Source organism: Capra hircus, unplaced genomic scaffold (genome assembly GCF_001704415.2).
Source record: "Capra hircus breed San Clemente unplaced genomic scaffold, ASM170441v1, whole genome shotgun sequence".
NCBI classification, from domain to species: domain Eukaryota; kingdom Metazoa; phylum Chordata; class Mammalia; order Artiodactyla; family Bovidae; genus Capra; species Capra hircus.
This window is the reverse complement of record NW_017190150.1, coordinates 96,834-113,035: the sequence shown is the minus strand read 5'-3', so window position 1 is coordinate 113,035 and position 16,202 is coordinate 96,834.

The following is a 16,202-nucleotide window of genomic DNA, read 5'->3' as shown; positions in this document are numbered from 1 at the left end:
GTCACTTCCTTATGTGCACTCTATAGTCTGGACCGCTCAGAGGTATTTACAGAGTTATACGGGGAAGAGGAGAGGGAGGAAGTAGACAGAGGTGACCAGGAGGATCAGAGAGAGGAATGAGTAGGAGAGAGACAAATCCTGCCAGTAACCTGTTCCTTAGGTGTTCTCCACTGTTTGGAACACACAGAGATTCACAGAGTTGGATAGAGGAGAGATGGGGGAGAAAAGAGACAGAGGCCACCTGGTGGAGAAAAAGGAGAGGACAGAGGAGGAGAGAGTGGTCAAGCCAGTAATCTCGCTCTCAGGTAAACTGGGATAGTGAAGTTTGGGTTTTTAAATGTACAAAATTGACCACAAAAACCTAAGAGCAAAGATTAAAAATCTAGAGTAGAGGTTGGATTTTCAAAGATACAATATTAGAGAGAAGCAGAAGGAAAAAGGAAGAAAGAAAGAAAAAAAAAAGAAAGAAAAAGAATTATTAAAAAACAAACAAACAAACAAACAATCAAAAAAAAAAAAAAGCCATCAACAACCATCCAAAGACTGTATATGGTGTTTGCCTTAAAAAAAAAAAAAAGTCTTTTTAAAAAACAAACAAAAAAATATAGTAATAATAGGTTATAGAAATAAAAATTAGAGGAGAAATAGAAGACTTAACAATTAAAAAAAAGTTAGAAAAAAAAAGCAAAAAAAAAGGGATGATTTTAAAAATATTAAAAATATCTGGCCCTTTCTGGTGTAATGGGCCGTGTGGGATCACTTCCAAGGTGGTTGCCTCTGTTTAACTTCTTCTGTTTGCTGGTTTTTTAGGCTCACTAGTTCAGTCGCGCTGCGGGGAGGGGGGCTGCTGCTAACAAATAGCACTGTCATGTGCACACAGTATCTCTGCCCCGCTTGACCTGTCCTTTCTCGCGGCGCACAAACCGCTCCGGCTCTAGGATGCTCAGCCGGGAACCGTCTGGGGCCGGCCCTAGGCTGCGTGCACTTCCCCGGTCCAAGCCGCTCAGGTTCGGTGCTCAGGCAGCCCTCAGAGGCACAGATTCGGCTGGAACTGCGCTTTGTGCCCTTCCCAGGTCCGAGTAGCTCAGGAGTTTGGCGAGTGCGATCGCCTCGTCTTGTCACCTTTTCTGCCACTGCTGCTCAGCTTTCTGGGTGGACCGCTGGCACACCCCGTGAGGCAGATTGTGACTGTCCAGCACCCCCAGAAGTCTTAGCAAAGGAGCTTGCTTGCAGTTAGGTAAGTAAAGTCTCTCCGGGTCTGCAATTGCCCCTTTCCAGTCCTTACGACTCTGGCTGCCTGTCCCCGGCGGGGGATGGTCTGCAGCCGGCTTTTCCCGTTCCGTCCTTTGTTCTGTGCTCGGTCCTGGCGGTGTCTTATGTTCGAGCTTTTCACGTGGTAGCTATCCCACAGTCTGGTTTGCTAGCCCAAGTTAGATCATTCTGGTTGCGCGTGGGACGTTCCTGCCCGATTCTTACAAAGCTCTGCAGCCCGCGCCTCCCGCGCGTCCCTGCCCTGCCCCCACTTCCCAGTGGCGGATGCAGGCGTCTGTGCTGCTTTTCTGCTGGGGGAGTTACTGTTGGGCTTGTAATCTGTTGGTTTTAATTATTTATCTATTTTTCCTTCCTGTTATGTTGCCCTCTGTGTTTCCAAGGCTCGCCACAGACTCGGCAGGGAGAGTGTTTCCTGGTGTTTGGAAACCTCTCTTCTTAAAATTCCCTTCCCGGGACGGGCTTCCCTTCCCGGGACGGAGCTCCCTCCCCACCTCCTTTGTCTCCTTTTTCATCTTTTATATTTTTTCCTACCTGTTTTTGAAGACAATGGTCTGCTTTTCTGGTTGCCTGATGTCCTCTGCCAGCCTACAGAAGTTGTTTTGTGAAGTTTGCTCAGCGTTGAAATATTCTTTTGAGGAATTTGTGAGGGAGAAAGTGGTCTTCCCATCCTATTCCTCCGCCATCTTTCCCTCTCCCCAGTTGTTTTTAAACATGGGTTTTTCATTAGAAACACATCTGGATCTTTGGAGAAAGAAAAAAGAAAACAATATCTGGGCATGTGTATTTTTCAATAAATTCCAAGATAATTCTGATATGCAACTGCATTTTAAAAAGTGATTACAGGTTTTCTATTAAATGGCTGTTTTAATGATATAGAATTTTGTATTACTTATTTTTTGTTAATGAGTCAAAATTCAATGGTATTAATTGAATAATAATTACATAACCATAATATTAAAAGATGTTTATCAGTTTTCAATATCAATAGCCAGAAAAAATAAAAGATAATTACAGTTGCAAGTCATAATGGAAACATGATTAACCTAACAATATAAAATAATTACATACAACTTAGAGGTTTAAGTAGACAATGTGGTAAGTGGAAATGAATACATAATCATGTTTTCATCCGCCCACTCAGTCTGTCTTTTGGGTGGTGCATTTATTCCATTTACCTTTAAGGTAATTAGTGATATGTATGATCCCTTTGGAAAAGGCAATGGTAGCCCACTCCAGTGTTCTTGCCTCGAAAATCCCATGGGTGTAGGAGGGTGGGCTGCAGTCTATGGAGTTGCAAACAGTTGGACACCACTGAGTGACTTCACTTTCACTTTTCACTTTGATGCATTGGAGAAGGAAATGGAAACCGACTCCAGTGTTCCTGCCTGGAGAATCCCAGGAACCGGGGAGCCTGGTGGGCTGCCGTCTATGGGGTTGCACAGAGTCGGACATGACTGAAATGACTTAGCAGCAGTAGCAGCAGCAGCAGCAGCAGCAGCATGATCCTATTGGGGCTTTCCAGGTGGCAATAGTGGTAAAGAACCTGCCTGTCAATGCAGGAGACATAAGAGTTGCAGGTTCAACCACTAGGTCAGGAAGATCCCCTGTAAGACGGCATGGCAATGCACTTCAGTTTTCAGACAGATGAGCCTGGTGGGCTACAATCCAGCGGGTCACAAATAGTTGGACATGACTGGATTGACTTACCATGCATTCACATGATCCTATTACCATTTTCTTAATTGTTTTGGGTTTATTTTGTATAGGTTTGTTCCTTGTCTTGTGTTTCCTTCCTAGAGAAGTTTCTTTAGCATTTGTTGTAAAGCTTGTTTCATGATGCTGAATTCTCTTAACCTTTGCTTGTCAGGAAAGGTTTTGTTTTCTCCATCAAATCTAAATGAGAATCTTGCTGGGTAAAGTATTTTGGGTTGTAGGTTCTTCCCTATCATCATTTTAAATATATAATGCCATCCCTTTCTGGCTTGCAATGTTTCTTTTGAGACATCAACTGATAATCTTATGGGAGTTCCCTTGTATGTTATTTAAAACACAGATTACTGTAAGAGACAAATTAGAACACTATATAATGATCAAGGTATCACTCTAAGAAGAAGATATAATGATTATAAATACATATGTATCCAACATAGAAGTACCTCAATATGTAAGGTGAAGTCGCTCAGTCGTGTCCGACTCTTTGCGACCCTGTGGACTGTAGCCTACCAGGCTCCTCCATCCATGGGATTCTCCAGGCAAGAATACTGGAGTGGGTTGCCATTTCCTTCTCCAGAGGATCTTCCCTACCCAGGGATCGAACACAGGTCTCCCGCATTGGAGGCAGACACTTTAACCTCTGAGCCACCAGGGAAGCCCTTCAATATGTAAGGCAAATATTAACAACCATAAAGGGAGAAATCAACAGTAATCCACTTTCATCAGTGGACAGATTATCCATGCAGAGAATTAGTAAGGAAACACAGGCCTTATATTACATATTATACCAGATGGATTTAATAGATATTTAGTACAGTATTCTATCAAAAACAGCAAAATACACATTTTTCTCCAGTGAACATGGAACATTCTCCAGAATTGACCACATGCTGGCACACAAGGCAAGTATTGGTAAATTTAAGAAAATTGAAATCATAGAAAGCATCTTTTCTGATCACAATGCTATGAGATTAGAAATAAACTGTGAGAGAAAATTACAAAAAACACAAACATGTGAAAGGCTAAACAATATGCTACTGAAGAAATCAAAGAGAAAATGAAGTACCTAGAGAAAAATGAAAATGAAAACAAAATGGTTCAAAACATATGGGATGCAGAAAAAGTAGTTCTAAGAGGGATGTTAACAGCAAACAATCTTACCTCAACGAAGAAGAAAAATCTATAATCAACCACCTAACCTCACTGCTAAAACAACTAGAGAAAGAAGCACAAAGAAAATCTAAACTTAGTAGAAGGAAATAAATCACATAGATCAGAACAGAAATAAATGAGACGAAGAAAACAATATCAAAGATCAATGAAACTGAAACCTGGTTCTTTAAAAATAAACAAAATTGATAAATCCCTAGCCAGACTCATCATGAAGAAAAGGGAGAGGACTCAAATCTATAAAGTTAGAAGTGAAAAAGAGAAGTTACAAGTGACACAACAGAAATGTAAAGCATCATAAGAGACTAGTAGGAACAACTGTATGCCAATATATTGGACAACCTGGCAGAAATAGACAAATTCTTAGAAAGGTACAATCTTCCAAGAGTGAACCAGGAAGAAATATAAAATATGAACAGACTGAACACAAGCATGAAACCTGATCACTTCACAGCCAAATTTTATCAAAAACTTAGAGAAGACTTGACACCTATCCTTCTGAAACTGTTCCAAAAATTGCATTGCAAGGAAAACTTCCAAAATCATTCTTCAGGCCACTATCATTGTGATACCAAAACCAGACACAGATCTCACAAAGAAAATTACAGGCCAATATCACTGATGAATATAGATGCGGAAATCCTCAACAAATACTATCAATCTGAATCCAACAAGACATTAAAAAAGATCATATACCATGATCAAGTGGGATTCACCCCAGAGACGCAGGGATTTTCAATGTCTGCAAATCAATCAATGTGATACACCACATCAATAAATTGAATAATAAAAACCATATGATCATCTCAGTAGATGCACAAAAAGGCTATGACAAAATTAAACACCCATTTATGATTAAAAAAAAAAAAAAAACTTCCCCAGAAAGTGGGCATATTGGGAACCTATCTCAACTTTATAAAGGCCATATACAACAAACTTACAGTTAACATCATACTCAATGTTGAAAAACCAAAAGCATTTCCTCTATGATCAGGAACAAAACAAGGATGTCCACTCCTGCCACTTTTATTCATGTAATTTTGAAAGGCCTAGCTATGTCAATCAAAGAAGGAAAAGAAGTAAAGGGAATCCAAATTGGACAAGAAGAAATTAAGCTTTCAGTGTTTGGAGATGACATGATATATACATGTGTGTGTTATTGCTCAGTCATGTCCAACTCTTTGTGACCCCATGGACTGTAGCCCACCAGGTGCCTCTGTCCATGGAATTTTCCATGCAAGAATACTGGAGTGGGTAGCCATTCCCTTCTCCAGGGGGTGTTCCTGACCCAGGGATGGAACCTGGATCTCTCATATTACAGGCAGATTCTTTACTGTCTGAGCCACCAGGGAACCCTGGTACTATATATAGAAGATTCTAAATACACTACTAGAAAAATACTCGAGTTTGTCAATGAATTTTGTAAAATTGCAGAATATAAAATTAATACACAATAATCTATCACATTCTTATACACTAACAATGAAAAATCAGAAAGAGAATTTTAAGAAACAGTCTTATTAACCATCACATCAAAATGAAAAATATATGTAGGAAAAAAACCCACCTAAGGAGAATAAGGGCCTATTCTCTGAAAACTATAAGACATTGATGAGAGAAACTGAAGAAGACAAACAGATGGAAAGATATACCATATTCATGGGTTGGAAGAATCAATATTTTCAAAATGGCTATACTATCCCCCAAAAAACTACAGATACAATGCAATCCCTATCAAATTACTGATGGCATTTTTTACAGAACTAGAACAAGAAATCTTAAAATCCATATGGAGACACAAATATCATGAACAGCCAGAACAATCTTGAAAAAGAAAAACGGAGCTGGAGGATTCAGGTTCCCTGACTTCAGCCTATACTACTATGCTACAGTCATCAAAAAAGTTAGGCACTGGCCCCCAAACAGCAGTATAGATCAATGGAACAAGACAGAAATCACAAAAAGAAACCCATGCACCAAATGGTCAATTAATCTATGACAAAGGATGCAAGAATACATGACGTTCACAATGTTGGAAAGAGAGTCAATTCAACAAATAGTTTTGGGAAAGCTGGATAGCTACAGCTTTTTTGTTTTTTTAAATAGTTCATTCTACAACACCATACACTAAAATAAGCTCAAAATGGATTAAAGATCAACATGTGAGACCAGACACTATAAAACCCCTAGAGGAAAGCATAGGCAGAATACTCTGGCACAAATCACAGCAATATCTTTTTCAATCTGTCACCCACAATAATGGAAATAAAAACAAAAGTAAATAAATGGAACCTAATTAAACAAATGCTCCTGCACGCGATGGAAACAATAAACAAAATGAAAATCAACCCATATCTGGGTTTCAGTTCAGTTCAGTTCAGTTCAGTCATTCAGTCATGTCCGGCTCTTTGCAAACCCATGAATTGCAGCACGCCAGGCCTCCCTGTCCATCACCAACTCTGATATTTAAATATCTGTAATTCCCCCATATCTGGAGGAATCAATATCTGGAGGAAACATTATCTGAAAGAATACATATACCATCAGTGTTCAATGTAGCACTGTTTACAATAGCCAAGCCATGCAAGATTGGGAGAAAATATTTGCAAAGGATGCGACCAAAAAGGGGTTAATCTCCAAATTTTACAAACAGCACATGAGGCTTAACATCATCCAACAAACATCCCAATCAAAAAATGGCCAGAAGAAACTTCTCCAAAGAAAACATACAAATGGCCAAAAGGCACATGAAAATATTCTCAACATTGCCAAATATTATACAAATGCAAATCAAAATTACAATGAGGTATCACCTCACACCACTCAACATGGCTATTATCAAAAATCCATGAACAATAAATGGTGGAGAGGGTGTGGAGAGAAGGGAACCCTCCAATATTGTTGTTGGGAAATCAAATTAGTACAACCACTATGGAGAACAGTATGCAGGTTCCTTTAGAAACTTAAAATAGAGCTACCATCAGATCAGTTCAGTTCAGTTCAGTTCAGTCGCTCAGTCATGTCCGACTCTTTGCAACCCCATGAATCGCAGCACACCAGGCCTCCCTGTTCATCACCATCTCCCAGAGTTCACTCAGACTCACATCCATTGAGTCCATGATGCTATACAGCCATCTCATCCTCGGTCGTCCCCTTCTCCCCCTGCTCCCAATCCCTCCCAGCATCAGTCTTTTCCAATGAGTCAACTCTTCGCATGAGGTGGCCAAAGTACTGGAGTTTCAGCTTTAGCATCATTCCTTCCAAAGAAATCCCAGGACTGATCTCCTTTAGAATGGACTGGTTGGATCTCCTTGCAGTCCAAGGGACTCTCAAGAGTCTTCTCCAACACCACAGTTCAAAAGCATCAATTCCTTGGCGCTCAGCTTTCTTCACAGTCCAACTCTCACATCCATACATGACCACTGGAAAAATCCTAGCCTTGACTAGACGGACCTTAGTCGGCAAAGTAATGTCTCTGCTTTTGAATATACTATCTAGGTTGGTCATAACTTTTCTTCCAAGGAGTAAGCATCTTTTAATTTCATGGCTGCAGTCACCATCTGCATTGATTTTGGAGCCCAAAAAAATAAAGTCTGACACTGTTTCCACTGTTTCCCCATCTATTTCCCATGAAGTAATGGGACCAGATGCCATGATGTTCGTTTTCTGAATGTTGAGCTTTATGCCAACTTTTTCACTGTCCTCTTTCACTTTCATCAAGAGGCTTTTTAGCTCCTCTTCACTTTCTGCCATAAGGGTGGTGTCATCTGCATATCTGAGGTTATTGATATTTCTCCCGGCATTCTTGACTCCAGTATCACCCAGTAATCCCATTGCTGGGCATATATTTGGAGGAAATATGATCTGAAAGAATTCACATAACATCAGTGTTCAGTGTAGCACTCTTTGCAATAGCCAAGCCATGTAAGCGATCTAAATGTCCATCAGAAGAAGAATGGACAAAGAATATGTGGTACATATATATAATGGAATATTATTTAGCTATTAAAAATGGAATAATGCAATTTGCATCAAGATGGATGAACCTAGTGATTGTCATGTTAGATGAAGTAAGTCAAACAGTGAAAAAGAAATATCATATGATATCTTTTATATGCAGAATCTAAAAAGGAGTGATACAAATAAACTTATTCACAAAACAGAAACAGACTTATGGAATTATAGAATGAACTAATGGTTACAAGGGGGAAAGAATTATGGGAGAGATAGTTAGGGAATTTGGGATCAACATGTGTACACTGCTATATTTAAAATGGATAACTAATAATGTCCTACTATACAGCAGAGAGAACTCTGCTCAATGTTATTTGTCAGCCTGGCCGGGAAGGAAGTTTGGGGTGGGGAGAGGATGAATACGTTATATATATGACTGAGACACTTTTCTGTTCACCTTAAGCTATCACATTTTCAATTGGCTATACTCCAATAAAAATTTTTTTTTTTTTAAGAAAAATGCAGGACTACAACTAAAGAAAATCATCAAAACCACAAAGGAAGAAACAATAGAGAAGTAATACAAAAACAATCAAGAAACAAATAATAAAATGGAAATAAATACATACCTGTCAATAATTATTCTAAATTTCAATGGAATAAGTGCTCTCATCTAAAGACAAAGGATGGTTGATTGGATTAAAGAACAAGACCCTTCAAAATTCTGTCTATAAAAGGCTCATTTTAGGGATAAATACAAATACTGATAAAGTGAGAGGATGAAAAAAGATACTTCAAACAAATGAAATGACAAGGAAGCTAGGTAACTATACTCATTTCAGAAAAAAATAGGAGCTTTTCAAGATGACAGAGGAATAAGACATGGAGATCACCCTTACTTCCACAAAGACATAAAAAATTCATCTGCATGTGGAACAACTACAGAGCACTTTCTGAAAGCTGGCAGAAGCCTCCAGACTTCCAAAAAGGCAAGAATAAGGTAGGACAAAAGATAAAGATGAAAAAAAAGAGAGATAAAAGTTTTCAGGACAGAGACCTGCACTCCAGGGAGGGATTCATGAAGGAAGGAAATTTTCCAGACATTCAGAAACCCCCTCACAGGTGAGGTCAGGAAGGGATTTTGTAAACTCTGAGGGGAATGAAGCAGCAGTTGCTTGGAAGTCAAAATGGGGGAATCATTGTTGAAAAGCAATTCCAAGCCAATAAGTGGCTTACAAGCCTGTGCTTAGAGCATAAAGTGGGGGCAGGGTGCTAAGGCTCAGGCCTTGGGGTCAGACCCCAGAGACAGGACCAGGCTTGGTTGCTGTGAAGATACTTTGAGGGGGCTAGTACAACAGAACTGAGGGAGTCCATGGAAAAACCTGGGCCCACCAGAAAGCCAAAAGGTCATTACTGTGGGAATGTTCTAATTCTCATAGAACAAAGGACCCCATCTCCACGAATATCTTAGGGGGAGGAGATGGCTGCAGTCTTCAATTCCAGAAGTAGAAAAAACAGTGAGAGTGCCAGAGGTGGAAGACAGGAGGCCTCTACAGCCATGATCCCAGGTGTCACAGCTGCTACCAAGCTTTGCGTGGACACCAGTCACTGCCCACATCTTCCTGGGAACCTGAGCAGCTTGGTTCTACCAAGGGACCCACAACCCAGGGTGAACAACCCTGGGGATATACATGACCTGCCTCAGACTGTGGCAAGCTCCCACAGGTCTCAGCTGGTCACAGTGGGCACTCTCCAAACACCCCAACTGTGTGCGTCATATTCCTCTCTCTCTCTAGCCCAACTGAGCAAGCCAGCCCTAATAAGCTGCTACTATCATCCCCTGGTGTCTGGGTGGAGAACAGACACTGGAGAGTGGCCTACAAGCAGAGGAGGGCACAAAACCAAAGCAGAGCACTAGGGGCTGTGTGAGTATAGGAAAGGGGAAATCACACTCCTGCAGACACAAGTGCAGTGGATTAAATCCCCACAATTATCCTGAGACTGTGGATTTCAGCAGCAAGTATAAGCTGGAGTAATGCAAGATATGAGTCTGAGCTGACTGCAAACTGACAACAGCAGGTCTAGAGACTTTTCTAGAAATATTGGAGGACTTTCGGAATAGGTAGATGAGCTGGAACACACTGTGTAGACAGGAAAACAGGGAAATCACAAGTACATTCTTACTACCACTCTCTATATATTTTTCCCTTTTCTTTTATGTTTCATATTGTTATAATGTTCATTATTCCTTTAAAATTTTTGTGTGTGACCTATTTTTTGTCATTTCTTAAAACATCTTATTTTAAAGTAAATTCATTGTATTTTCCTCTATTTTTACAGTACTGTTTAGATATATTGCATTTTTCCATGTTTTTGATTTCATATTTCTGCTACTCTGGTTTTCAGTATTCATTTTCACTCAGGGATTTCATTTTTGGCTTGATCTCTTCTGTTCTGACTCCTTGGCTTGATCTCTTATGTTTTGACTCCTGTTTTTATCCTTTTCCCCCCTTTTTTCTCTTCTTTTTGTAAGTATGCAGGTCTCTTTGGGTGTTCTTGGCTGTGGAACGCTATTTCACCATCACTCTTTGGGTTTTGCCTTCTGTTCTGTGTGGCTTGTGAAGTCTTGGTGCTACAGTTAGTAAGGGATCAGGCCTGAACTCCTAAGGTGGAAGACCGAAGTCTAGGACTTTGAACCACCAGAGAACTCCTGACCCCATGAAAAATTAATTAGTGAGAGCCCTCTCCAAAACATCCATCTCAACACTAAGAACAAGCCCCACCATAGAGCCAGCAAGTTTCAGTACCAGATGACTCACACCAAAGCTTCAGCAAAGTAGGAACACAAAATTGCCCATTAGAAGAAAGGCTGCCCAAAGTCATACTAAGCACAAAGATAACAAAAAATACAGTACTGGACATGACATAGCCCTTCAGAGAGACAAGATCCAATTTCATCTACAAGAACATAGGCACAAACCAAGAAACCTTCATAAGGCACTTCTCCAACCCCAATCATGGGAGTTAGATTCCACAATTAAGAGGAACTAAGCCACTCAAACTACTGCACAGTTGCACTCATCTCACACGCTAGTAAAGTAATCCTCAAAATTCTCCAAGCCAGACTTCAGCATTATGTGAACCATGAACTTCCAGATGTCCAAGCTGGTTTTAGAAAAGGCAGAGGAATCAGAGATCAAATTGCCAACATCCGCTAGATGATGGAAAAATTGCCAACAATTGCCAACATCCGCTAGATCATGGAAAAAGCAAGAGAGTTCCAGAAGAACATCTATTTCTGCTTTATTGATTATGCCAAAGCCTTTGACTGTGTGGATCACAAGAAACTGTGGAAAATTCTGAAAGAGATGGGAATACCAGACCACCTGACCTGCCTCTTGAGAAACCTATCTGCAGGTCAGGAAGCAACGATTAGAAATGGACATGGAACAACAGACTGGTTCCAAATAGGAAAAGGAGTACATCAAGGCTGTATATTGTCACCCTGCTTATTTGACTTATATGCAGAGTACATCATGAGAAACGCTGGGCTGGAAGAAGCATAAGCTGGAATCAAGATTACCGGGAGAAATCTCAATAACCTCAGATATGCAGATGACACCACCCTTATGGCAGAAAGTGAAGAGGAGCTAAAAAGCCTCTTGATGAAAGTGAAAGTGGAGAGTGAAACAGTAGGTTTAAAATTCAACGTTCAGAAAACAAAGATCATGGCATATGGTCCCATCACTTCATGGGAAATAGATGGGGAAACAGTGGAAACAGTGTCAGACTTTACTTTTTTGGGCTCCAAAATCACTGCAGATGGTGATTGCAGACATGAAATTAAAAGACGCTTACTCCTTGGAAGAAAAGTTATGACCGACCAAGATAGCATATTCAAAAGCAGAGACATTACTTTGCCAACTAAGGTCTGTCTAGTCAAGGCTATGGTTTTTCCAGTGGTCATGTATGGATGTGAGAGTTGGACTGTGAAGAAAGCTGATCACTGAAGAATTGATGCGTTTGAACTGTGGTATTGGAGAAGACTCTTGAGAGTCCCTTGGACTGCAAGGAGATCCAACAAGTCCATTTTGAAGGAGATCAGCCCTTGAATTTCTTTGGAAGGAATGATGCTAAAGCTGAAGCTTCAGTACTTTGGCCACCTCATGAGAAGAGTTGACTCATTGGAAAAGACTCTGATGCTGGGAGGGATTGGGGGCAGGAGGAGAAGGGGATGGATGGAATCACTGACTCGATGGAATTGAGTGTGAGTGAACTCCGGGAGTTGGTGATGGACAGAGAGGCCTGGTGTGCTGTGATTCACGGGGTCACAAAGAGTCAGACATGACTGAGCGACTGAACTGAAGTGAACTGAAGACATTTAAGTGTGCAGAAAAGAGATCTTAAATACAGTAAATTTTTAAAAAGTGAAAAGACAGAGAAATATGCAAAAGATAAAGGAATGTGGTAAAACCTCAAAAAATCAACCAAATGAAGAGGAAATAGGCAGTCTACCTGAAAAAAAGAAAAAGTCTGAGTACTGATGGTAACGATGATCCAGATTCTTGAAAATAAAACAGAGGCGCTAATAAATAGACTGGAGACATGGATCGAGAAGATACAAGAAACGTTTTACAAGGACCTAGAAGAATTAAAGAACAGAGAATCAGCATGAACAACACAATAAGTGAGATTAAAAATAGATAAGGAGAAACCAATAGCAAAACAATAGAGGTAGAAGAATGGATAAGTTAGCTGGAACATAGAATGGTGGAAATAAGTGAAGTATAACAGCATAAAGAAAAAAGAATAAAAAGAAATGAGGACAGTCTCACAGGCCTCTGGGAAAACATTAAAGACAACAGCATCCAAATTATGGGGGTACCAGAAGAAGAAGCCAAAAGAAAGGTTATTAGAAAATATTTAAAGAGATTATTAAAAACTGAAAATTTCCCTAACATGTGAAAGGAAATAGCCACTCAAGCCCAGGAAGCCCAGAGAATCCCATACAAAATAAACCCAAGGAGAAATAGCCAAGAAACATATTAATCAATTGAACAAAAATTAAACACAAAGAACAAATATTAAAAGCAGCAACGGGAAAGTAGCAAATAACATAAAAGGGGATCCCCATGAGGCAAATAGCTGATTTCTTAACAGAAACTCTGCAAGCCAAAAGAGATTAGCAGGGTAAACTCAAAATGATAAAAGGAAAAAACCTACCACCAAGATTATTGTATCCAGCAAGGATCTCTTTCATATTTGATGAAGATATCAAAAGCTCTACAGACAAGAAAAAGCTAACAGAATACATCACCACCAAACCAGCTTTACAACAAGTGCTAAAGGAACTTATCTAGATGGGAAACAGAAGGAAATGAAAAGGCCTATATGAACAAACCCAAAACAATAAAATAAATGGTAATAGGATCAAAGACCTCAAGCATTACTTTAGATGTAAATGGACTGAATACTTCCACAAAAAGACACAGATTGGCTGAATGGATGCATAAATAAGACCCCTACTTATGCTTTCCATAAAAGACCCACTTCAGACTTACAGACACATACAGACTGAAAGTGAGTGGCTAGAAAGAGATATTCCATGCAAATATAAATCAATATATGAGGCAGTAGCAATACTCATATCAGATAAAATAGACTTTAAAATAACAACCATTACAAGAGTTGTGGCTCAGCTGGTAAAGAATCTGCCTGCAATGAGGGAGACCTGGGTTTGATCCCTGGGTTAGGAAGATGCCCTGGAGAAGGGAAAGGCTACCCACTCCAGTATTCTGGCCTGGAAATTTCCATGGACTGTATAGTCCATGGAGTCGCAAAGAGTCAGACACGACTGAGAGACTTTTGCTTCACTTCATTTCACTTCACAAAAGATAGGGCTTCCCAGGTGGCTCGGTGGGTAAAGAAAAATCCAATAGCATGAAGGAGACACAGGAGGTGCAGGTTTGATCTCTAGGTTGGGATGATGCCCTGAGGGAGGGCATAGCAACCTTCTACAGTATTCTTGCCTGGAGAATCCCATGGAAAGAGGAGCCTGGCAGGCTACAGGCGATACAGTTGCAGTCGGACATAACTGAAGCAATTGAGTACACATGCACATATGCACAAGAGATAAGAAAGCATGCAGCATAATGAACAAGGGATCAATCCAATACGAAGATATAACAATTATGAGTGCATTTAACATAGGAGCACCTCAATACATATGGCAAATGCTAACAACAATTAAAGGGGAAATAAACAGTAACACAATAATAGGGGGGCTTTAATGCCTTACCCACACCAATGGACAGATCATTCAGACTGACAATTAATAAGGAAACACAGTCTTTAAATGATACATTGGACCAGTTGGACCTAATTGATATCTACAAGGCATTTCATTCAAAAACAGTAGATTTCACTTTTTTCTCTTGTGTCACAAATCAAGCCTTGGTAAATTAAAACAAAAATTGAAACATTTCAAGCATGTTTTCTGACCACAATGCTGTAAGATTAGATATCAACTACAAGAAAAGAAAAACTAAAATAACACAAACACGTGGATGTTAAACAATATGCTTCTGAATAACTGAAAGGTCACTAAAGATATCAAAAGAGGAAATTAGAAAAATACCTTGAACCAAATGGCAATGAAAACAAGACAATTCATAACCCATGGAATGCAGTAAAAGCAGTGCTGAGAGGAATGTTTACAGCAATACCACCCTACCTCAAGAAATAAGAGAACCATCAAACAAACAACCTAACTTTATATGTAAAACAACTAGAAAAAGAAGAACAAAAGAAAAAATAAACTTTAATCAAAAGCTATAATTAAAGATAAAGAAGGGCATTATAAAATGATAAAGGGAAGGGATCAGTGCAAGAAGAGGATATTATATTCATTTAACATATACACCCAATACCAAACAACTAAATATACAAAGCAAGTACTAAGAGACATAAAGGGAAAATTAAAAAAAAAAAAAACAATAAAATAATAGTAGAGGACTTTTAGTACCCTGCTTACACTGTGGCCAAATATTCCAGACAGAAAATCAATATGGCAATAATAATCTTAAATGACACAATAAATATCTATAGGATAGTCCACTCCAAAATGGCAGAAATTACTTTTATTTTGATGTGTACATGGAATGTTCTCCAGGATAGATTACTTGCTAGGCCATAAAATAAGTTTGAACAAATAGAAGACAATAGAAATTATTTCAAGCAGTTTTGAACCACAATGGTATAAAACAAGAAATCAACTACAGAAAGAAAAGTGGAAAAGAAAAAAAAAATGTGTGATTACTAAAAAGAATATGTTACTAAAGAAACAATAGTTTAATGAAGAAATCAAAGTAGAAATCAGAAAATACCTCAAGACAAATGATAATGGAACCATAACACTCCAGAATCTATGGATTACAGCAAAAGCAGTTTTAAAAGGGAAGTTTATCGCTGTAAAGGTCTTCCTCAAAAAACAACAAATATCTTAAATGAACAACCTAACCTACAAAATTAAAAAAAAATTAAAAGAAGAAATAAAGCCCAAATTCAGCAGAATGAAAGCAATAAAGATGAGAGAGGAAATAAATAAATTAGAGATCAAAAGATCATAGAAAACAGAGCAATGAAACTGAGAGCTGCGTTTTTAAAAATATATATAAATGAAATTGTATATCTTTAGCCTGGCTCACCAAGAAGAAAAGAGAGGAGATCAAAATAAACAAAATAAATGACACCATGTTAGCAAAAGGAATGATAAAAATCACATGATAATCTCAATATATTCAGGAAAAAACATTTGACAAAATTCAACATTCATTCATGATTTAAAAAAACAAAAACAAACAAAAAAATTCTTCAAAGCGAGTATAGAAGAATATGTCTCAACATACTAAAGGCCATGTATGACAAGCCCACAGCCAGTATCATATTCAAGCATGAAAAGTTGCCTTTTCTCTAAATTCAGGAAAAAGGCATGATGATTATTCTGGACACGTCTATAATGCAGAATTGTGACATTCTAACCACAACAATCAGCCAAGGAAAAGAAGTAAAAGGCATTAAAATTGAAAGGGAAG